At 41.8% G+C, this 26,363-nt stretch overlaps 1 protein-coding gene across 1 annotated transcript in view; it reads right to left on the bottom strand.

Moving 5' to 3' along the window:
- The window catches only part of CNTNAP2 (contactin associated protein 2), a 2,823,191-nt gene that overhangs the window by 672,341 nt on the left and 2,124,487 nt on the right, over window positions 1-26,363 (bottom strand). The gene's annotated exons all lie outside the window — the stretch shown is intronic.

Below are 26,363 nucleotides of genomic sequence, written 5' to 3'. Positions count from 1 at the left end.
CCCGGGAGAATGTGGGTACTCCCCTGATCCGTGCCTTCCTGTCCTGGTTGCGGGGAGGGGGGCGTGGGGGGGGTACTGTCACGCTCTCCGGGTCCCCTGCTCTGCTCCCCGGCTCACCTGCCACGCTCCCCGGCTTCCCTGCTTTGCTCCCCGGTCTCCAGCCTCCATCGCCTGCGGTCCCCAGGCGGCCTGGTCCCCGCTCCCGGCGCCCGTCGGCTACTCAGCCCCAGCCCGGCTCTTCTGCTTCCTGCTCACCGCTCCCTGCCCTGGCTTCTGGCACCCGGGCCTCGCGCATGCGCATTAGGGCGCGCGCGCGGTCATTGACTCTCTCTTAAAGGGCCAGCGTCCACTGACAGGAAATTGAACACACAGGTACAGGGTATAAAGGGGTTTAGTGTCCAAGTGGGCGGGGCCTGTTCTTCGTGTTTCCTAAGCTAGGAGTCAGGTCTCCTTGTGTCTCTGTGTATACTTACCTATCTCTCTTCTAGAGCCGCTCCTGCCTCGCCATCCGGTCCTGCCAATTCCCGAACCCCGAACGCTGACTATCTGCCATCCCATCAGTCCGTTCCATCTCTGATTCCTGTGGTGACCCGTCCTCTCGCTCCATCGGTTCCGGACTCTGCCTGACAACATCTCGGCCTCCGAACCTGAGCTCCATCACCCGGACTACCATCAGTGACTCCGTGGTCCCAGGGACTTCTCCATTCCACTCTTGTGCACGGACTGTCCTGCTACCCGTAGTGCTCCGGCTACCGGACCCCTTGCCTTCATCAAGGAGTTCGGCCCAGTGGATCCACCTCCTGGGTCTGCCCGTCCACCTGGCCCTAACAAAATCCCGCTGTCAAAGATTAACAGCATTTTTAACTGGTTAACAGGCATGGGCGGGTTTCTGATCTACCTACGCCTGTTACAAGCACATGTAGGTTGATCTTATAAACTGACATGTGCAGGGAAAAATGCAGGCTCACCGTGTGAGGCCGCAACAAAGTCAGTAAGTGAACATAGAACGTACTGGTTCGTCCTATGTTGGTGAGGGGATAAGGTGGTTATGTGGAAGTTTAATGCTTCTTGTTACATCAAGCTTCGTTTCTCTCTTGTATTTTGGGGGGTTTACTGTGTATTTAACATTCCTTGGTGGGTCTTTTATTGGAAAGGTAATCAAAGAGTAAAAAGGAAAAGTAAAAAATATATAGACTTTTAACTGTGTGAATGTGTTTACCTCACTAATTTTGCATTGTACAAACTGCAATTTTTTTGCACACCTGATTTATTAGTTACATTTAACATACATATATACCTACTGTTGTTTTTGGCTGTGTGATTAACATAGAATTTCTTATTTGGCCCTTTTCAGGAAGGAGGGGATTGTGGTATATAACAGTGATATAAGTTAATACTAATGTAGTAAAATAATGTATAGTATTAAAAAATATGGTGAATATCAATGTAAAAGAAAAAAAAATCAATATTATAGAATCTGGAAATATGAGTGTGGAAGCTGCAAGAAGCAGTATGAGCATAACCATCACTGATGTACCAGCTGTCCTAAAAGCAATACTATCAAATACAGTTTACAACTTTCCTCCTTTACTTCCATAAAGCTTTTAAAGGATGGAGAGAAAAGGATGTTATGAATTATTTAGCACATCACTCATCTCAGTCACAGCAGCATGATGTTACCTCGCTCAGGGACACATCAAGACGCTGTGACCTTACACATGTTTGCGAAAAACCATCCCGGGCCTCATTAAAGCCAGAATTCCCATCTGAATGTGAAAAGGCCCAGGGATTCAGCGTACATCTCTGATATAAAAAGATGAGACGAGGACTGGACAGGTGATGGTGAGGAGTAGAGGAAAAGGCAAGGTGAGCTGTAACATGAGTATAAGAATTTTTGTTTTTATAGTTTACATTTCTTAGATTGTTGAGTCTGGAGAAACCCCAGAGCATAATTAGAAGCATTTAACTCACAGAGAATAACTTCTGTTCGATTTTAATTTCCCAGGAAAATTCACATGAACTGGCAAATTCGAATTTTACCTAACGTGGTCATCTCTACTGGCCATCAATATGACCAAAGCTTAAGCTAGCCTCCTGTATTCCTCATGAGCCTCTTGCCAGATGGCCCTCTGAAGTAGTGTCTGGTTGTTGTCATCTTCATCATCATGATCTACTGCTGTCTGCACACTCCTTTTCTTCTTGCATTGCATTGTAGGTTATTCATATGTATGGCAGGAAACATCAATATGCATCCAGTTGTCTGTTTTGTGGAAAATCAAATCCCCTTTGTCCAGGTTTAAAGGGAACCTGTCACTGGATGTTCATAATACTTACCTAACGATCGCTGAGGAGCAGACTGGTCGGATGGGTCCATTCTCTATGTCCCGCACCTCCTCTTTCAGCCATCTTTGTCCTCCTTCTGAAGCTAGTGTGGATAACACGTTCTAAGTCATCTACACTAGCCAACAGTGAGGTCCTGCCCACGCGCACTTTGATCTGCCCTGAGTTATTATTATTTATTATCTCGCCATTTATTTCATGGTGTTTTACTTGTGAAAAGTGGTATATGTATTAAAAAAATGATTGCTTGCACTCAGCTTTGATGGAGGACTCTAAAGGGTGCTTTACACACTGCGACATTGCTAGCAATTGCTAGCGATGTCGAGCGCAATAGCACCTGCCCCCATCGCTCGTGTGACATTTGGTGCTCGCTGCCATAGTGAACATTATCGCTACGGAAGCGTCACACGCACATACCTTGTCAGCGACATCGCTGTGACCGCCGAACAATCCCTCCCTCAAGGGGGAGGTGCGTGCGGCGTCATAGCGACGTCACTGCGGTGTCACTAAGCGGCCGGCCAATAGAAGCGGAGGGGCGTAGATGAGCGGGACGTAACATCCCGCCCACCTTTTTCCTTCCTCATTGCCGGTGGACGCAGGTAAGGAGATGTTCGTCGTTCCTGCAGTGTCATACATAGCGATGTGTGGTGCCGCAGGAACGACGAACAACATCGTACCTGTGGCAGCAACGATATAAAGGAAACGAGCGACGTGTCAACGATCACCGTTTTTTAACGATTTTTCGATTGTTGATCGTCGCTCCTTGGTGTCACACGCTGTGATGTCGCTACCGGCGCCAGATGTGCGTCACTAACGACATGACACGTGACCCCGACGATATATCAGTAGTGATGTCGCAGTGTGTAAAGCACCCTTTAGTCACCATTATTTCTCAAAGAAATTAGTCACTTTTTAACTCTCAGATGGAAGATGCTTCATGGATATACTTTTGTACTGCAAGTGGCACTCCTCCATTGACAGCAGCAATTATAGCCAGTGACAGTATATGTTGATTATTACCCACTGAGTCAATGTTTTGAATGGTGGTGATGTCCTCCTGTGAGCAGGTCAGGTGACTGGTGACAGCTCCACCCCAGGCAGCTCTCATGAGCTTCCTTCACTTCCTCCACTTATATCTCAATGGACATATCCCAAACCCAACAGCAACAGGACGGAACTATGTACTGTATGTCAGACTGGATGGCAATTGATGGCAATACTGAGCAGTTGCCTGACTTTGATTGTCAGCGCTCATATGGCCAGAGAGATCATTGCGTGAACCCTAACTTCAGCGCTGCATGAGCACACTAACAATGCAGGAGTAATCAGCACACACAGTGTGGGGATGGGTCCCAACTTCATCAATATAAATGGAGGAATGGATGAGGTACGTGCTCCTCCTGTGTTCAGTTCACCACAGAAGACAGAGAGATGAATCTTTCCTTCTCCTCATCTGTTCACTGATTTTTGCTTGAGAGAAAATCGGAACACAAAGATTAACACTCGGCTCACGCTCACAGCCGAGTGTTATTAGCATATCATATCGGACACTATACACTAGTGTGACCCCGGCCTTACTTTTATTTCTTATTTATTTGGTTGACTCCCTCACAGTATATAGTTCCATCAGTTCTACAGAGCTTTACAGACATCAACATTGATGTTCCCACTGGAACTCATAATCAGTAAGGGTGTACTTAATTGTTTATACACTACTGCTGATTTTTGGCTTAGTTTTTGTTAGATAAATTATGACACACTGGATTTTTTTATGCTTTTCTGTTCATCTGAGGTTGTATTTAGATGATCTTAAGATAAAATATTTTTTATGTCCCCATGAAATATAAAAGCATAAAAACTAAAGAATCCCAAAAATTTGAAGTTATTTAAAGCCAGATGAGGAAACTCACATTTATACTGTATTGTGCAGCATTTTATAGTTTATTTGCTAGACTTTTCTGACATATAGATAAGGCAAAAATCATTAGCTCAGGAATAATATTTCTTACTGTAATATTTCACTGTCAATACTGTGTGTTCTGCCTCTAAGGAATTTCTGCCCAGAGAAACACACCTTAACATTAGTAACAGAATGTTATTTAAATCTTGCAGGAATATACCGGGATTACGGCTTGTAAATATGCTGGCAGGAGGCTAACAGTACAACTTTATGTAGGCAAACACTAATAAATGTATTCTATTATACTACAGATGTTATTTGACATTTTTCTTCCTATCTATTGTACAGTAATTTTCAGCCTGAAGTGTTGCAAATAGTTTTGGGCTGTTTGCCTAACTGGCAAATGTATATGATTATTCCAAATATCTCTGTTTCCTGATATCTATTTCCTTAAATTTTACCTTAAAGGGAACCTGTCACCAATTTTTTCATGTCTGAACAAAGACTAGTACCTTCATCAGCGCCTGAGCTGCATTCAATAAAGGTGTATATTTTCCCCAACTCCCCCTGTATACACCCCAAAAACCTATTGAAATTCTGCTTTGCTCTATGTTAATTCGGACGGTCTGGTCTGATGAAAGTCCTTGCTGCGTTGTCTATCCCTCCTCTGTGCTACTGATTGCCAGCCCTGACATCTGATTGATGTGGATGATGCCTCCTGCGTCATACACATATCCGAGTGAAATCTCGCGTCTCAACAGAGAAATCGCCAGATCGCACTTACTCTTTTTTCCACCCTACTGCAGGCAGAGCCTAAAATAAAAGTGCGCATCGACCATTATGTTTTAGGCTTTGCAGAGCAAAGTACGCATGTGTGAGCCATCGATGTCTCTGCGCAAGCGCAAAATTTCTTCCAACTCTATGGGTGATGCAAAAGGCATCATCCACGTCAATAAGAGCAGGGGGACAGCGATCTGTAATGGAGGGGAGGAATAGATTCTGCAGCAAGGATGCCCAATGCACCAGACCATCTGGATTTAAATAGGGCATGGGAGAATTTCAAAAGGTTTTTGGGGGATGCACAGCACAGGTGCTGCTGAGGGTGCTAGTCATTATTCAGTCATGATAACTGGTGACAGTTCCCTTTAAGTCACTATTTTAAACATCTGAATGATAGCCTATTATTTATTCTTTAATATTAACGGACCTCTGCTAGTTGGGTAATAGTCTGTCTTTATTGTTTATGAAATACTAAATTGACTGTCAAACACAGCGCAAATATTTTTCTGCATGTAGACATAGGGTATAAATATACTAAAACAACTTGAAGTGGTTGTTCACAATTTGACAACCTCGTGCTAATGGCCACGGGGTGCTGTGTAAATGACAGGAACCTATACTTACCTCCTCAACTCTGTGTCCCTCCGCCATTCTACTCAGATAATGTCATGTGACTGCTTAGATGTAATGATGAAGGCTGCAGGCGAGCATTGGCTACTGATTGGCTGCAATGGTCATGTTACATTTTCTACGTCAGGAGGCCAATGTGGGACTTGCCTGGGACCAGAAATATAAATAGGTATAGATTTCCTTTCACTTAAGCAGCACCCTTGTACTATCACTGTCTATCCTGGCCGTGTCAACTGCCTTGCTAGTGACTCTGCTTTTCCGTCCTGCTCCGTTGGTGCAAGAGACTCTGCCTGTCTGTCCTGCCCTGTTGGTGCTAGAGACTCTGCCTGTCTGTCCTGCCCTGTTGGTGCTAGAGACTCTGCCTGTCCATCTTACCTGTGCTGCCTGTGTCAAGCTCAAGCTACCTCAAGCTCATTGTCTACACTTGAGACTCAACCCTGTCTGCTCGTGTGTCCGTCCCTGTCCTGGAGTCAGCTGCCACAATCCTGGTGTTTACTCCACAAAAGGGTAGCCCGGGGTTCCCCTGTGGTCGAGTGGGTCCACTTTCGCTGCAGCACTATCCCCCGTGGTGAGCGTTACATCAAGTATAAAGAAGAGTTGAAGAAAAGCTGTCTTTTGTAATTCTGGCCATGTGCAGTGCGCCTCTAAAGCCGGGAAGCATACACTCAGCTTCAGAGGAAAAATTATGCAAGTGAATAAATCTGCATACATCTGCAAAATATATTGCAGGGAGCTGGTGATGATGCTGGCTTTTGAATATCATGCTATCTTGCCCACAGGGGCATGATAACATGCTAAGAGGGATGACTAGTCCACAGAAGAAAAACGCCTTAATGACTTGTAAAAGGATTTATTGCATACTATTATATTGCTAAACAGACTAGAAATACTTATGCGACCAACATTATAAAAGAACTGCTAGGCAGAGAATTTAGACCGGACAATACAACTGCTGGTGGTTTGGGGGGATGGGTGACCTGTCAGGTTCCCTTTAAGCTCCTGAACTCCTGTTCCCCAAGCTCTGCTTGATTACGATGTTTCACCTTGGCCTGTATTTTGACCACCCTTTTCCCTGACTTTTCTGCTCCTATTCTGGACTTTTTGGATTTGATGGGACTTCTTGTCCATCCTTTACCAACATGCTCTTCTGGCCAGGCTACTACTCTATTAATTTCTCATAAATTATATGAAATCCATCTCCTGTTTGCATTAATGTTTCATCTTATTGAACAATCCACTCTTCGTACGTTGGTTACCGCTTGTCAGCATCGTACTAAATTGTAGTAAATGAAAACTTGTACTATGTATGGTTCTTCATCAAATTTATTAACTGAACATTTACTTTTCAATCATGAAAAATATATAACTTTTGACAATTTGCATACTTTTTACTTTGTAAAAGTATAAACTAATTTCTCCTAAAATTTACATCATAAATCCCCCCAGAGTATTGTTTTATACAGCAAAGCTGTAATAAATGGAGTTTCTTTTTTACCCTTGAGTTATTAAAGCATTCATATTTCTTCAGTTCCAATCTAATAAGAAGCGTCAACTTTCACTGGAGAATTTGTTCCATATTAAATCAATTTTATTATTACTCTTGTCATAAGTGGGCAATGACAATCTCTAAACTTAATTTCCTTTAATCTGTCCAAAGAAAATAAATGCTAGAACTACTTTTTCCTCTAAACTTCTACGTTAATGCCCACTAATGTTTTCTTAAGAGATTCTATCTTTCCTATCTCTTTAAGTCAGATATAATTGGTTTTACTTTTAAATATTTTATTGTCCTATTACATAATGAAGAGCTATCTATGACTAAGATTTATAAATAAACATTTACAAAATATACGTAACAGAATAGTAAAATAACAATTTATGCCTTATGTAGATGATCAGATTTTTTAAATTAGAATTTAATAATTTCGCTGAATTATCTCCCCAAAATTTGTGCAGTTTGCTTGAATCTCAATACTTGAAAGCTTGTAATTGCTTAAAGAGAACCTGTCAGCACAATTTTGTAATGTAAAGCAAAGATATAGTTGTAATGGCGCTGTAATACTGATTAAATTGGTATCTTTGGTGAAGAAATCTGCTTTATTGCTTTCATTTAATGCCTATATAAAGTTTTCTGCTAATTAGATTTCAGTGCAGAGGGACCGGACTGTACACTGAGTCTTCTACTCCCTGTCTATGATTCCCCAACCCCTGTACTTCTAGTCTGTGATTGACAGGTCACAGTTGAGGTTTCAAACTGAGGAGGCAGGTCATTCACAGGTTAGAGGCAGAGGGGCTGGGAATCACAAGCAGGGAAGAGGAGATCTAGAGTACAGTCCGGCTCCTGTGCATTAAAATCTCATTAGCAGAAAACTTCAGATGCTGATGACAGGAACCACAAAGCAGGTTTCTTCACTGAAGGTATAATTTCATCAGTATTACTGAGTCATTACAGCCATATTTTTTTACTTTACATTAGAAAGTTGTGCTGACAGGTTCTCTTTTAGCCACCACACAGTCACATGTATCCCCACTGCATTTGAAGACATACTATAAGTAAATATTTGGCATCTAGTGGAAAAATGATAAGTTCATATTTCAAAAAAACTCATATCCTCTCTTTTCCCCAATACACTAACCCACCAATTTCGGAATCTATGGATCGTTTGGAGGGAATAATAGTCCTATGCAGAGATTCTTAAGAGGTTAGCGGCAGGTAAACAGCAATTGTGGGCCCCTTTTTGGCTTTTATTTTGTACTCATTGCAGCTAGTTATGAGCAAAACACTAAGGTGCTTGAGTGCTCATTACTCAATTCCAGCAGATCAGACACTCAGACGGACTCAAATCGAGTAACGAGTATGATAGAAGTCAATGGGAAGCTTGAGCATTTTTCCAGAAGAAAATGGGAACAGCATGTGGAAGATGCCTGGACACATCTCTCCTAATTTGTCACACAGAGGGCAATGTGAAAGATCGAACGTCTCATGAACATGGACGTTAGTAACTCAGTAACATCAAGGCTTGACAGGCATTCCAGGTCTCATGCTGCCTTCTGTGTGACATGACAAGAGCAGTGATGAGCAGTAGCATTACTGACATCATCACCGCTTGTCACAGTCACTGGGTATCGTAGAGCGCAGCCTGACTGGAAGTGACCTATAAAGTGTCATCCTCACAATGAGACTCCATAGACTGTACTACAGAATCGTGGATATTGTGAGAATGGACCTTGTTAGAGCTTGGATAATTATTTTCTCAACAATAAAGTAGTGAACTAAGGACAGTCTTTCTTTCTCTCTTTTTATGTCTCTCAGATTTCCATTTGTGGACTAAAGGCCGCTTTACACGCTGCAATATCGGTACCGATATCGCTAGCGTGGTGTTATGGTTGCTGTGGCACTGGAGACTATGTTTGGATTTCTTGCTACTGCATATGTGCAAGCGCTGGAGACTAAGTCCTATCTTGGAGCCATTGCACATGTGCGGGTGACATCATCACTGACACGAGGACACATGTCTCTGATATCTTCTAAGCTGATTGGCCGCTGGTCATGTGCTTGTGACACGTGGTCACATGTCTCTGACACCTTCTATGACGATTGGTCACTGGTCATGTGCTTGTGACGCTTTGCTCGGTGATAGGCCAGCGTGACGTCATTGCTGTCATTCTGGCAGCGGATTGGCTCTGGTGTCCTCCATCTTAGATGAAGCACAGAGTCTATATAAGACCCTGACGCATGCCGCCCGGCGCTCAGTCCTCTTGGTTCATGCATGAGAGTAGACGCTCTGTGCACGCCCCTCTAGGCATCTCTCTGTCTATGCTAGGTGAGCGCTACCTGCAGGGTAGCGTTCTTGTACCTTACAGCTTCGGTTGCGGTCCGTATCCTTACATTTAGTGGAGTGGACATAGGCAGGTGCCTGAGGCACATGGTCCGGCTGGGCCTTGTGATTCTACTCGTAGGTGGACGTTGCCACTGGGGTAACGTTCCTTATACTGCATACACACTAGGGGAGCGAACATAGGTAGGAGCATTGTGCGGCTTGTGCTGCTGTCCATCTCTTTTGCACCACTAGTGGAGCAGACCTAGGCAGGTGCCATATCTAGTGGTTCGTGTCCTCGCACACTAGTGGAGCGAACGCAGGTAGGAGCTTTGTGCGGCTTATGCTGCTGTCCGTCTCCTGGCACCACTAGAGGAACAGACCTAGGCAGGTGCCATTTTCCCCTCACTGCTTTTGTCTCTGTGATCATTAACAGAGACCATACCACACACCCTCCGAGTAAGGGAGGAATTGCTTTATTTCCTAACTATATGCCTGTGTGACTTTAACAGAGGTATTGCACTCTGCACTTGTGCTACTACTATTTACAGTGGCACACTTATATACTCTTCCTCACTCATTAACCTATCCCTTTTACGTTAATGCTAAATACGGTAGTCACTGTGACTTTAACAGTACACACCGTGATTGGCTCTAGTGTCACTGAGACGTATAAGTGTCAGTACTGCTTCCGTAGTACAAGATACCCCTTATCCTCTGCCATAGTCTGCAGCAGAGACTTTGCACGGTGGACCCTGACTGTCTGATATCCCTTTGGTTTTTATAATCAGACAGCCCCCGTAACACGTGAGTACCCGCCCCCATCTGTTGTGCGACACGGGCAAATCGCTGCCCGTGCCGCACAACATTGCCCAGACCCGTCACACTACTTACCTGCCCAGTGACGTCGCTGTGACCGGCGAACCGCCTCCTTTCTAAGGGGGCGGTTCGTTCAGCGTCACAGCGACGTCACAGCTGCGTCACTGAACCGCCGCCCAATAGAAGCGGAGGGGCAGAGATGAGCGGGACGTAACATCCCGCCCACCTCATTCCTTCCGCATAGCGGCCGGGAGGCAGGTAAGGAGAGGTTCCTCGTTCCTGCGGTGTCACACGGAGTGATGTGTGCTGCCGCAGGAACGAGGAACAACCTCGTTACTGCTGCAGTAAAGATTTTTATGAATGGACCCCCCATGTCACCGATGAGCGATTTTGCACGTTTTTGCAACGATTCAAAATCACTCATAGGTGTCACACGCAACGGCATCGCTAATGCGGCCGGATGTGCGTCACCAATTCCGTGACCCCAACGAGTTCGCATTAGCGATGTCGTAGCGTGTAAAGCCCCCTTAAGTTGGATTTGGTGCTCTGCTTTGGATCTGCTTGGCTTTTTTCTTTTTAGTAAAATAGTGAATCAGTGCTAGAGTTGGGGTATGTTTTTTAAAATAAAATATTTTTGCGTGTTTTTTTTCTTTTGACTTACTGGCTTAGTAATAGGGGTGTCTCTCCATTACTAATACCAGGGCTTGATGCCAGCTGACACTACACAGTTGACATCCACCTCAAGTACCATTTCCTCCATAGCCACTGCACCAGGGAAATTGAAAAGAGCCAAGGTGAAGCCCCAAAATTTGTGCATCTAATGTGATGCACCACTTCTGGGGAGACTGCAGGCTACTATTATTAGGCTTGGCAGTGCCCAATAACCAAGGACCTTCCCAGCATTATATCAGCCCACAGTTGTCTGTTTTACCTTGGCTGGTTATCAAAAATATGGGGGATCACACATAGTTTTAATTTATTTATTAACAAGTACAGTAAACTACACAAGTAAGGCACTAATTTTAAATTTGATGGATATGCCCTCTTAGTGCTTAAAACTGTGCTCAGCGAGAGTCGGCAACGCTGATGACAGTTGTTGTCACTACCTTGGCGCCAGTCAATAGCTGTACTTTCACAGTCACCGGAGCTGCATTCTAGGATAGTGGACTGCAATGGAGAAACTTCATGGGAACATTTTTTATAATACATTGGTGAACATGGGATAGTGTGGGGGAGTCTTCAGTCAAGTAAACTATGGGGGGTTTTTTTTACATTACTTTGTTAGTAATGGTGGTGTTTGATAGACGCCTCTCCATTATTAACACCAGGTCTTGATGCCAACTGATATTACACAGCTGACATCAACCCCCAAAAATATTATCCTGATTATCACCGCACCAGGGCTATCGGGAAAAGTCAAGCAAAGCACCAGAATTGGTGCATCTAATGTGATATGCCAAGGATGAGGCAGCTGCGGGGTGATATTTTTAAAATTGTAAGGATCAGATAACCATGATCCTTGCCACCCTAATATGAGCCCCCAGCTGTCTGCTTTACCTTATTTTGTTATAAAAAATATCGAGGACCCAACGGAATTTTTTTAAACTATCTATTTATTTATTAGGTTTAAACAAGGCTAAAAACATTCTTTAGTGCCACATGAAAGGCACTAAAGGTCCAAGTGTACAAACCCTGTTTGAATTTAAGCGCTCCATCCTAGATGAACTCTTCATGAACTGCTTGAGAGAACAATATGCCGAGCATCGCACCCTCGGGTCTCATATTACACCGTGTGCAGAATTATTAGGCAAGTTGTATTTTAGAGGATTTTTTTTATTTTTGATCAACAACTATGTTCTCAATTAACCCAAAAGACTCATAAATATCAAAGCTTAATATTTTTGGAAGTTGGAGTGGGTTTTTTTTAGATTTGGCTATCTTAGGAGGATACCTGTTTGTGCAGGTAACTATTACTGTGCAGAATTATTAGGCAACTTAATAAAAACCAAATATATTCCCATCTCACTTGTTTATTTTCACCAGGTAAACCAATATAACTGTACAAAATTTACAAATAAACATTTCTGACGTGCAAAAACAAAACCCCAAAAAATTAGTGACCAATATAGCCACCTCTCTTTCTGATGACATTCAACAGCTTACCATCCATAGATTCTGGCAGTTGCTTGAACTGTTTACAATCAACATTGTGAGCAGCAGCCACCACAGCCTCCCAGACACTGTTCCGAGAGGTGTACTGTTTTCCCTCCCTGTAGATCTCACATTTTATGAGGGACCACATGCTCTCTATGGGGTTCATATCAGGTGAACAAGGGGGCCATGTCATTATTTTTTTCATCTTTTAGACCTTAACTGGCCAGACACGCTGTGGAGTAGTTGGATGCATGTGATGGAGCATTGTCCTGCATGAAATTCATGTTTTTCTTGAACGATACCGACTTCTTCCTGTACCACTGCTTGAAGAAGTTGTCTTCCAGAAACTGGTAGTAGGTTTGGGAGTTGAGCTTCACTCCATCCTCAACCTGAAAAGGTGCCACAAGTTCATCTTTGATAATACCAGCCCATACCAGTACCGCACCTTCACCTTGCTGGCATCTGAGTCGGAGTGAAGCTCTCTTCCCTTTACTGATCCAGCCTTTGGCCTATCCATCTGGCCCATCAAGAGTCACTCTCATTTCACCAGTCCATAAAAACTTAGAAAAATCAGTCTTAAGATATTTCTTGGGCCAGCCTTATCTTATATTTCTTGTTCAAAGGTGGTTGTTTTTCAGCCTTTCTTACCTTGTCCATGTCCCTGAGTATGGAATACCTTGTGCTTTTTGATACTCCAGTAATGTTGTAGCTCTGAAATATGGCCAAACTAGTGGCAAATGGCATCTTGGCAACTTCACGCTTGATTTTCCTCAATTCATGGGTAGTTATTTTGCGCCTTTATTCCCCAACACACTTCTTGCATCCCTGTTGGCTATTTGCCATGAAACACCTGATTGTTCGGTGATCACGCTTCAAACGTTTGGCAATTTCAAGACTGCTGCATCCCTCTGCAAGACATCTCACAATTTTGGACTTTTCAGAGCCCGTCAAATCACTCTTCTGACCAATTTTGCCAAAGGAAAGGAAGTTGCCTAATAATTAAGCACACCTTATATAGGGTGTTGATGTCATCACACCACACCCCTCCTCATTACAGAGAGGCACATCACCTGATTTACTTAATTGGTAGTTGGCTCTCAAGACTATACAGCTTGGAGTAGGACAACATGTATAAAAATTATCATGTGATCAAAATACTCATTTGCCGAATAATTCTGCACACAGTGTAGACCCGATTACATAATGCTTTTCATTCAGCAATGATGTGCACAAAAAATGGTGTTGTTCAAATATTACATTTGAATAATGGCTACCATTTACAATACAATACAACATGATTACTAAGTAAACAGTGACACATGTCTTTTGTGAATCTAGTGTCATTTACAATTTTTCAAGCTTTCAGCAAAGATTTTTTTTTTAAAATATTAACTTGAATTGTTAGCTTTTTCTCACCCCTATTCATTTTCTTTCTTTGAACTTTCCTATGGAACTCATGCATGAAGCCTTAACAAGAATGTCATCTTTTGATAATGGCACCCCTGGGGCTTTATAGTGCATCTCTTAATGCTACATTGCTAGAATGCTGTTCTTTCTCCGAATACACAGTGTTCCCATTATGCTGCAAAATATGTTGCCTTTGGAAGATATCTCTTTTCATTAAAAGCAAATACAAAACACAATAATTTGAAGTATTTTTCCAAAACACAGTTTTGAAAATGAGTAGAAAATATTCCTGTATGTGTACACTTCAAGGAGATTGGCTATCTTAACCATTTCAAGATGTGGCGATTTATTGCTTTTGCGCTTTAATTTTTTTCTTCCTGTTGTTTTAAGAGTCATAGCATTTTTATTTTTTATGGCCAAATAGTGGCTTGCTTTTTCTTTTGCAGGACGAGTTTTTGAATTACACCATTCATTTTACCATATATTGTACTGAAAATGGGAAAAAAATTCCAAGATTGATGAAATGGTTAAAAAAACTATTTGCTATTGCTTTTTCAGTCTTGTTTTTTACGGTGTTTAATCTGCTGTAAAAATGATTTGACAATATGGTTCACCAGGTCAATAGAATTACGTTGATGACAACACATATATCACAATCACAAAAGTGGGAATACTAACCACACTGCATATAAACACCAACAAGTCTTATGCAACTGCATAAAAATATTAAATCTTTATTGAGAATAGAATAAACAGTAATAATATATACAAAAGATGTCTCAAAAAATGAGACTCCCCCAAAAATGGGTAGATGAAATATTGGAAACACCTAGCCGAACCCCCTGTACAATGTTAATTAATTAATTGGAACTGGACCAATAAATATAAGTAGTAATACATATAACTACATGTTTAACATCAATACAAAGACACTATCATAAAATAAAGACACAAGTGTGTCCGTAATATGGTAAACAGAAGTTACATCACAAAACACATACATATGAAAAAAATCCTATAGGGGCATGAGGTTTACCTATAAAGGGAATCAGAAGAAAGATACAATGACATCCCACACACCCAACGCATGTTTCGCATTAACAATGGTTCTTCCAACGCTTGGTATTACTACTTATATTTCTTGGTCCGGTTCTAATTAATTGATTAACACTGTACAGGGGGTTCGGCTAGGTGTTCCCAATATTTCATTTAACCTTTTTTGAAGGGGGTCTAGTTTTTTGAGACATCTTTTGTATTTATTATTACTTTTTATTCTATTCTCAATAAAGATTTAATATTTGTATGCAGTTATATAAGAGTTGTTGGTGTCAGAATTACGTTGATATCAAAGTCATCATTTTTTTATTGTAGTGATTAAAAAAGTCTAAACTTTAAAAAAATTATGAGAACTTCTGAGATCCGTAACTTTTTTATTTTTTCCTCTGACAGGGAAATGGAGCAACAAAAAGCACTAATTTTAGAGTGTCAATTATTTTTTCTTAGATTTTTAAATGCATGGTTTAAGGAATTTTAGATTTTAATAAATTTGACTTTTACAAATGTGACAATATCAAATATGTTTTTGAAAATAGGGCGATTTAAACTTCTATATTTGAAATATGACAGATTAATAAAGGTTCTGAAAAGGGTCTCTTAGGTTCCCCCCAAAAGGGCCTGACTTTCCAGCAAAATTCAGGTCCGGACTTTCGTGTTCCTACAACTACAAGCACAGCAATATCTTACAAACGTCCTTGGTTGTTCTTGTTGTGAAAGTGAGACTACTCATGGGATCTCCTTCTTTGAAACACTTGAATGCTCCTCCGTACTATACTAAAATGTTACTGAATGGTAAAATCATTACCATTTAGTAATATTTGCGTAAAGTACTCAACTGATGTAATAGGACATTTGGGGCCTTTCTGAAGGGTCTTTGTTTTCAAGTTACCATATGATTTTTACAAAAATCACCAATCTTAGGCTACCCACTCTTTTAGTAAATAAAAAGTGCTGCCCAGATTGGTGACAGGTGCTTTTTAAATCATACAGTTTGCTTTAAGATACTGTAACATACACTTTTCATCATTACTTTAAATAGCAATTCAATTAAACTTCGAACATTAAGAACCATGTAAATTACCCATCAAGAGCAGCTATTTTTACATGCAAGCAATCAGATTATTAGTCCATTAATTTGCAGAAAAAAACAGTTTGATTGTATGTTAAATCATCTGTATTTATAACGTGTTCAGTTAACTAAAATATATCGCAAAATTCAGCACACCCCTAACATTTGTGTAAATATTTTATTATATCTTTTTGTGAGACAACACTAAAGACATGACACTTTGATGCAATGTAAAGTAGCCAGTGTATCAGTGTACAGGTTGTATAACAGTGTAAACTTGGTGTGCCCTCTAAATAATTCCACACAGCCATTAATGTCAAAACCACAGACAACAGAAGTGAGTACACCCTTAAATGAAAATGGCCAAAATGTGCCCAATTAGAATTTTTTTTTCTCTAGTGTCAGGTGACTCATTAGTGTTACCAGGTCTCAGGTGGAATGAGGAGCAAGTGTGTTTAATTTGGTGTTATTGCTCACACGCTGGTCACTGGAAGTTCAACATGGCATCTCATGGCAAAGAATTATCTGACGATCTGAGAAAAGAGTTGTTGTGCTACATAAAGATGGACTAGGGTATTAGTAGATTGCCAACACCCTGCAATTGAACTGCAGCACGATGTCAAACACCATACAGCAGTTTAACAGGTCAGATTCCTCTCAGAACAGATCTCACTATGGTCGATCAAAAACTTTGAGTGCATTTGGTCATGTATGAGTGCTGCCAACATTGCAGAAAACATTAAAGGGGAGGGGTTTTAGCCTGTCAGTGCTCAGACCATACGACACATACTGCATCACATTGGTCTGCATGGCTGGCATCCCAGAAGGAAGCATCTTCCAAAGATGATCCACAACAAAGCCCGCAAACAGTTTGATGAAGATATGCAGACTAAGAACATGGATTAAATGAGCAATGTTCTATGGTCTGATGTGACCAAGATAATTTTTTTGGGTTCAGATGGGGACATGCATGTGTTGCAGCAGCTAGGTGAGGAGTACAAAGACAAGGATGTCTCACCCGCAGTCAGGAATAATGGAGGGAGTGTTATGGTTTGGAGCTACATAAGTTCTGTCGGCTGTGAGGAGCTACGGTTTATTGAGAGAACTATGAAAGCCAACATGTAATGTGACATATTAAATCAGATACAGATTCCCTCCCTTCAGAAACTGGGCTGCAGGACAATATTCCATCATGATATTGACCCCAAACACACATCCAAGACAACCACTGTCTTGTTAAAGAAACTAAATGTAAAGGTGCTGGACCACCAAGCATATCTAGAGGAATTAAACCCTGTTGAGCATCTGTTCTGCCTCCTTATATGAAAGGTGGAGGATCGCAAGGTTTCAAACATGGAAGAGGATTCCAGTTGCAACCTATGAAACATAAGTAAACTCAATGCTGCTCAAAAGAGCTATGACAGTGCTTGAAAATAATGGTGGCCACACAAAATATTGACACTTTGGGCACATTTTGACCATATTTACTTAGGAGTGTGCTCCTTTTATTGCCAGTGATTTAGACACTAATGTCTGTGTATTGAGTTATTTAGAGGGTAAACCAAATTTACACTGTTATGCAAGCTGGACACTGACTACTTTACATTGTATCAAAAATATCGTAAAATATCTATAAAAATGTGTGGTTGTGTCCATTTTTTTATATACTGTATATATCTTGTGTGTTATGTATATTAGCTATTTGAATATTTCATATTACATTTTCAGGTTGGTTTAGTTTTCATGTTTATGCTGAAAAATTCACAGATGTTATAGCTAACTTGCCACACAGAAATTATTTCCCTTCATTAGGGTGGTAACAGGTAATTATTAAGGGAAAATGTATCTTTATTTAGTTTTTAATTGCTTATTAAGGATTAAAAATTTCATGTAGAGCTGTCAAAACAGGGAGTTTGTTGTGGAAGATACTCATGGAACTAGGGCTGGACAGTGTGGATACTGACAGTCTGTGTATTTCCCCCTCTTTATCATGCCCAAAGCACATAGCCAAACAAATGTGAATAACCACTTTAGGCATAATAATACATTAATATACATAAAATATGCACATGCTAATTCATTACACTCACATTTATTCATGCACACAAGCATATAAAAAAATAAACACACACAAAACAAATCTATAAACACAATAACATTTTTTGAGGTGTGCTTGTTCAAACAACCAGAAAAATTGTCTTGTTTTCCTGTTTCAATATTTATAGTTTTAACATATAGGTATGAGCCTAAAAAATCTGCAACCGATTAACTTCTAGTCCAATTTCCTAAAATTCACATTTTCATGCGACTTCATATTATTTTCATTATTATTTGCAACAATAGATCTGAACAAAAAATAGCTGGTTCCATTTTACAAACATCTGAAGGCTATAGCAGCTAGAGAGTTGGCTAATAAAATTAGAAGTGGCTGTTCTGGCTTGTCCAAAATGCCTTGCAGGTATCATTCCCATGGTTTAATGTGGCATGTACTTTGAGGGAGGGCTATCAAAGCCACTATGTAAGGCCTCTTTCACACGTACGTGCCTCCGGTACGTGTTTGGCAGTTTTTTCAAGTACCGGAGACACGTACACACGTAGACCTAGGTATTCCTATGGTTTAGGACACACGTAAGTATTTTCGCATGGAACGTGTGTCCGTTCCATACTTACATGTGTCTGTGTGTTTCCCACGGCAACATGTCCGTTTTCTGTCCGGCATCACGGATGTCACACGGAACGCAAACGTGTCACACGTAATGCAAACGGACCACACGGATGTGTTCCGTGTGACATGCACTGGAGAAAAGACATGTGTTTGTGAGAGAAAGAAACAAAACTTTACTCACCTTCTCCAGCCCTGCAGGCTCTGCCGCTGCTGTCACTTGCTTCTGACCACCACTCATTATGCTCATTGAATATTCACTTCACTGCGGCCAGAAGCAGCAGCAGCGGGGAGTCGTCAGGACCAGAGACCGACAATCAGCACCACGGATAGCGACGCCAGGGACAGGTGAGCAGAAAGTTCCTATTCTCCGTGTGTTATCACGGATAACTCACGGATAACACACGGAGAACACACGTAGCCCATAAACACGGCTCTCAGAGGGCAAAACGCACCTCTGACATGTCCGTGAAAAACGTGTGTGGTTTTTCACGAACGTGTGAAAGAGGCCTAAGATGAAGGCAAGCCAAGTAGCATCATTTTAGGATTTTTAGCTTAGGATTAGAGCTCACAGCACTTTACACATAAAGATAGAAAAGGGCCTAAATCTGATTCTGGTACTTTGTTAGTTCTGAAGCACATTGAAAATTGGAGAGGTAATCTCAGTCAGTGGTTAATACTCAAAAAATTCAAGATATAGGTGCTGGAAATGTAGGGTCAGTGTGACTGTGAAATAATTGACATTACAAAAGCTGTGTTTGCATTAAAGAGCTCATTAGAGGTTCAATCCTGCTCATGGAGACTGCTCGATTTTTCCCAGGAAAAGTGTTCCAAAGCCTTCACTTGCCCAGAAAAATGTGTAGGACCCTATTACCTTTTTCTTACTCACTAATCTTATTTAATACTGTGGTATCCCATAGATTATCTGCAATTTGTTCAGTGTTTTATGGTTTCTTCTTCCTATCTTGCTGGCTAAAGTGTAAGTTGGGGTGTCCTCTCACTATTCATGTTCACCACAGGTTGTCTGCTTTGTTTACTGTTTATAATTTTATAAAGACTATGAAAGTCCTTCCGGAAAAATTTGGGGTTGTTGTCTTGTTGAGACAATCAGATGTCTCCCTAATGGTATTGCTTGATGGATAATTATTTAACCTTATTTCACACCATTACCATAAATCCTGAGAAAATTTCCAACTCACTTTGTTAAAATGTAGTGTGTAGTTACTTACTGGCAATCTGTGTTTATTTCTCATAGATGTTTGTAAAACGTTCCTGTTGAGTTTCATCAAAAATCATGTGCAAGGGTGGAAGACTTTATGCTATTTTAAAGTTAAATGTTTATTTAATCAGATATTGATTTGATTTACACTTCTCTTTTGTTCATTCACTTTGTATTTTTATTAATTTATATAAAAATGAACTATTAAAACTCTTATTTTTAAAGTAGTCTTCACAAAATGTTTTCCACAAAGGCCTAAAATACAAATACAATACAAGTATATACAATACAAATATAATACAAAGTACAGTAGTTTTTTTTCCATGTATTTTAAACTTAATATATACCATGCTACAGTTAGACAATATTGATGGGTTTGACTTTACTACTTTAAGAACATAAAGTGTTAAAGTAATAGCATATTGTAAAGCCCAATTGAAAGAATAATTTGCATTTATATTCCCTAAGTTTTTGAAAAGATAATGTATCTTCTCATCCATGAAGCCTATTGAAGACTTTGTTGGCCCTCGTTCTGCTGTCTATGATCTGTGGGAACAAATGATTGCAACTTCCCGCTACTTGGAAGTGGATTTCTTCCGGATATTTGCCTACATGTCTTGAAGTTTCACGAGACATAATAACATATGGCTGTTTACAGAGATGTAATTAGTACACTTACCTAAATTCGCTTTCATGCTTCCTAAGGCATTAAAATGAAAACGCTAATTGTAACATTTGTGCTGAAAGTTTTTAAAAAGGAAAACATTTTAACATTCAAGTAAATTTTGAGATTCCATTTATATTTCTTTTCCCTGTCTAGCTATTTAAAGAAAATAAGTTGGAGGCACATTATTATTAATGTTTTATGTTTGGTGTTTGTTTGTTTTTAAGGGGTTTTTTACTTTTCTTAAACCATAAATTGCAGCTACCTGCTGGTTCTTTTGTTGCGTGCACTGTAGGCATTACAAAGAGATTTTAATTATAGACTCTACTACACGACATTCAAGCTATAGGGTCAGAAGTTATAGGATGAGGCAGCCTTTCTGAAATATAGTAGTCATATAATCACCACGTTTTAATTTATTCTAATTAACTCTAGCAATTTAGAAAGATGATGATTTAAAGAGACAAAAGTAACACTACTGGTATATGGAGCTATACCATGTGTTTTCTACTTCTAGTTTTGGAAGTCTAGGAACCTAAGGTGGCCAAAAAGGCTCACTTGACCTATATTGGGTAGACAAAAACTTTATATGGTGCATGATAGCTGGTGGTCCTGTCAAGAATTGGCATAGGGCTCGGGAACTAAAAAATTAAGCCCCTGATGTGGCTGCTAGCTATGGCAGGATTGTTATATTTGTCTACTGAGGAAAAGCCATACTATTTGAAATTAATTTTATCAGTCTTTCTACAAATCCACAAATGTTAATAAGCAAGTCAATAATTGGAGTAGTAGTATTATACAGCCAAGGCAGACAGTAGTGGGAGTAGGATGGAACAATATCAAGATATCATTGATTTGTTTTACTTTACTTTGCTGTACTGAGCACTATTGAGGTATTGGGGTTTCGATGACAACATGACAGCAAAAATCAACTAGAGATCATTGTAAAATGTTCCAGATCCTTCAGTGCTTTCTTTTCAACTTACTGAGATGATTGACAGTACATTTTTTATGATTAGTTCATTGTAGTAAATATCAGATGAATAAAGGTAAGTTAACATAGCCAATTTTAGGTGAAAAATTCTACATTTTTCTGCACTGAAATCTGTATCAAAAATCCAGTGAATATTCGTGAATATTGTTAAAAAGAATTTCAAACTTAGCTGTTTTGGGTCCCAAGTGTTTCTCAATTGAGAAGTGGAAAAATGTACATCAAATAGTATTTAAATAGCAATGCAAATAATATGAGCTAGTGTAATAAATGTTAAAGACTCCACTACATTTAGGGGGTTCAGAATTGTATGCCTTAAAGGGAATCTGTCAGCACATTTTTGCTATGTAAGCTGAAGGCAGTATGCTACAAGAACTAACACAGAAAATTCAGAGATGTCTGTATTATCGAAGTCCAAGCTGTTGTTTATTTGCTAGGTTTGTTTAAGCAGCAGGATTCTTATTATTGTTCGGACTACAAAGTCAGAAGCAGGGCAGTCCAACATGCCTCCCTCCAAGTGATTGACACCTCACTGTCAATGTACAATCTATATTGAGAGCCTGATGTATAGGGGCAGCTCTCTCAGATCTGCTACATGACTAAATCTAAAAACTCTAATTGTGTTAGAACGACTGCACCCAGCAATCTAAGTGATACATCGTTGAATTCAGGAGCTCTTTGGCTACATCATTCTTCTTTCAGATGAGGTAGCAAAAACCTGCTGAAGAATTGCCTTTAAGAGTTAAAAAAGATCTTTAAAAAGGGGAGTTGTGCTGACAGAAATGCTCCTAGTAGGTGGAAGGACTGGCAGTGCCAAGGTCTGAAAGACAACAAACAATGAAAGGAAGAAAAGGGTTAATCTCCTGTGCCACCAAACCAGTCCAAATGATGTAGTTAAAAATATAATTTATTGGTCAACGCGTTTCAGAGCCCTCAGAGGCTATGTGGTGACCATCATACATTATAAGGAGCTGTGTGTGGACCAAAATATTCTATGAAGGGCTGTGTGGAGACCATCATATGTTGTACAGTGTCTGTGGGGACCCTTGTACATTATAGGGGGCTGTTTTTGGACCACAATACTCTTTGAATGGCTGTGTGGGGACAATCATATTCTATGGAGGGCTGTATAAGGACCAGCATAAGTTAAGAGCGGCTGTGTAAGCATCAGCATAAGCTATGGGTCCTTTGTGAGGACCATCAAACATTATGGGGAGCTGTGTGCTGTCCATAATACTCTATGTGGGGCTGAGAGGGGACTAGCATAGGTTATAGGGGGTTGTATGGAAACCAGCATACTGTTTGGGGTCTGTGTGGGGAGCAGCATATACTGTGGGTGATGCTTGGAGACCGGCATATTATGTGTGGAGCTGTATGGAAACCAAAAATGCTCTATAGGAGACTGTGTGAAAACCAGCATACTCTATTTTGGGCTGATTGGAGATGAATATACTATATGGGAGGCTGTTTGGAAACAGCCCATTCTATGGGGGGGGGGCTTTGTTATAACGAACATATTGTTTGAGGGGCTGTGTGGAGACTAGTATACTGTATTGGGTCTGTGTGGAGACCAGCATGCTGTGGTGGGCATTGTCATACATTATGAGGGGGCTATGGTGGGTATCATCACTCCATATGGGGGACTGTAATGTGCATCATCATATTTCATGAGGGGCTGTGGTGGACATCACACTACATTGGGAGTTTTAGTGAATATCACACTGTGTTGGAGTGGAGGATTGTGGTCACCATCTTACTGTGTGGGTTTCTGTGGTGCATTTGGGTTTGTGGCATAATCATAAGGTGTAGGAGCAGGGACGGCTCCAGGTTTTTGTGGGTCCTGGGCGAAAGAGTCTCAGTGGGCACCAACCACACAGACATGCACAGATACATACACATACAGGCATATGTACACATGCTGTATGTACATCACAAGAGAGGCTGGGGACATACACATTACTGGGGGGAATACATATTAGTGAGGAAAGGGGTATACAGCAATGGGGGGCATACAGCTCTAGAGGAGGGTAGTGACTTTGAGGTGGGGGGACAAACAGCTCTGAGGTGGGGGGTGACGTGCAGCTCTGGGGGTATACAGCTCTGGGGTGGGAGGGACATACAGCTCTGGGGGTATACAGCTCTTGGGTGGGGGGGCATACAGCTCTGAGGGGGTATACAGCACCTGGGTGGAGGGGACATACAACTCTGGGGGTATAGTAGTATGCAGCCCCCATATTCCTCCATATAGTGTTATGAAGCCCCCATATGCACTATGCAGCACCCATATGGCACAATGCAGCCCCCATATAACATTAAGCAGCCCCCATATAGCACAATGCAGACCCATATAGCATTAGGCACCTTCATGTAGCATACAGCCTGCATATAGTACACTGCAGAGTCAGATAGCATTAGGCACGCTTATGTAGTACACAGCCCCTATATACCACAGTGCAGAGCCAGTTAGCATTAGGCACCCTCATGTAGTACACATCCTTTATATAGCACAGTGCAGACCCAGATAGCATTAGGTATCATCATATAGTACACAGCCCTATATACCACGTTGCAGAGCCAGATAACATAAGGCAGCCTCATGTAGTATACATCCCCTATATACCACAGTGCAGACCCAGATAGCATTAGGTATCCTCATGTAGTACACAGCCCCTATATGGCACAGTGCAGACCCAGATACCATTAGGTATCCTCATGTAGTACACAGCCCCTATATACCACAGTGCAGAGCCAGTTAGCATTAGGCACCCTCATGTAGTACACATCCCCTATATAGGACAGTGCAGACCCAGATAGCATTAGGTATCCTCATGTAGTACACAGCCCTATATAGTACAGTGCAGAACCAGATAGCACAGTGCAGAGCCAGATAGCATTAGGCACTGTCATGTAGTATACAGCCTGTATATTGGACAGCCTGTATATAGCACAGTGTATATAGCACAGTGCAGAGCCAGATAGCAGTAGGCACCCTAATATAGTTTATAGCCTATACATATGACAGCCTGTATACAGCGCAGTGCAGAGCCAGATAGCAGTAGGCACCCTCATATAGTATATAGCCTGTATATAGGACAGCCTGTATACAGCACAGTGCAGAGCCAGATAGCAGTAGGCACCCTCATATAGTACATATAGTATATAGCCTGTATATATCACAGCCTGTATGCAGCACAGTGCAGAGCCAGATAGCAGTAGGCACGCTCATATAGTATATAGCCTGTATATAGGACAGCCTGTATACAGCACAGTGCAGAGCCAGATAGCAGTAGGCACAATCATATAGTATATAGCCTGTATATAGGACAGCCTGTATACAGCACAGTGCAGAGCCAGATAGCAGTAGGCACGCTCATATAGTATATAGCCTATATATATCACAGCCTGTATGCAGCACAGTGCAGAGCCAGATAGAAGTAGGCACGCTCATATAGTATATAGCATGTATATAGGACAGCCTGTATACAGCACAGTGCAGAGCCAGATAGCGGTAGGCACCCTCATATAGTATATAGCCTGTATATAGGACAGCCTGTATACAGCACAGTGCAGAGCCAGATAGCAGTAGGCACTCTCATGTAGTATACAGTGATTGTACATACTCACTTCTCCTCGTTCCCCCGCTACTCCAGTCTCCTCGGCATGTCCACTGCTGTAGCTCGATCTGACCTCACTGCAGGCGCGCAGTGATGACGTCACCGTGCTCTGCTGCAGAGCTGTCAGAACGCTGACAGTTACAGCAGGGAGAATGATAAGAGAGGGAGCGTGCCGCTCACTCTCTCATCATTGCTCTCAATTGTATCGACAACTGCGATGCCATTACAATTGAAAGCACGATTCTCAGTAGGGGGAGGAGGGGCGGTGACAGCGCAGGCACCGGGTCCCCCTGAGTAGCGGTGTGCCACTCTTATCACCGCGAGTGGGCCCCCCCGGCAGCTTAGGGCCCAAGCATTTGACCGGGTTTGCCGGGTGCTGACGCCGGCCCTGTGTAGGATTATGTGAAAATCATACTGTGTGGGTGCTATTTTTAGGTGTTCCATAGTCTATGTGGGCTATGAAAAGAGATGAGGACACTAAGGGGTACTTTGCACACTACGACATCGCAAGCCGATGGTAGCCATGCCAAGCGCGATAGTCCCCGCCCCCGTCGCAGCTGCGATATCTTGTGATAGCTGCCGTAGCGAACATTATTGCTACGGCAGCTTCACATGCACTTAACTGCCCTGCGACATCGCTCTGGCCGGCGAACCGCCTCCTTCCTAAGGGGTGGGTCGTGCGGCGTCAAAGCGACGTCACACGGCAGGCGGCCAATAGAAGCAGGGGGGAGGTGATGAGCAGGACGTAAACATCCCGGCCACCTCCTTCCTTCCTCATTGCAGCCGGGATGCTGATAAGGCGATGTTCCTCGCGCCTGCAGCTTCACACACAGCGATGTGTGCTGCTGCAGGAATGAGGAACAACATCGTAACATCGGTCCTTCCGAAATTATGGAAATGACTGACACTACACCGATCATACGATTTCGGCGCTTTTGTGCTCCTTAATCGTAGTAAAAACGATTTACACACTCCGATGTCGACAGCAACGCCAGATGTGCGTCACTTTCGATTTGACCCCACCGACATCGCACCTACGATGTCGTAGTGTGCAAAGTACCCCTAAGAGGCTTCTGTAGGGGCAAAATAACTGTAAGTGCTACGATACATATTGCTCTCTGTGTCTTGAAAGCAACCCCAGCTCCTATCATCATAAAGCACTGCTGAGCCGGAGCCCAGAGCAAGCCAGGAACCCCGGCAGCCAGTACAGCCAAAGTCAGCAACACACCCTGACAAAAGC

This window comes from Anomaloglossus baeobatrachus, chromosome 6 (assembly GCF_048569485.1).
Source record: "Anomaloglossus baeobatrachus isolate aAnoBae1 chromosome 6, aAnoBae1.hap1, whole genome shotgun sequence".
NCBI lineage: Eukaryota > Metazoa > Chordata > Amphibia > Anura > Aromobatidae > Anomaloglossus > Anomaloglossus baeobatrachus.
This window is presented reverse-complemented; position numbering and strand designations above follow the sequence as displayed.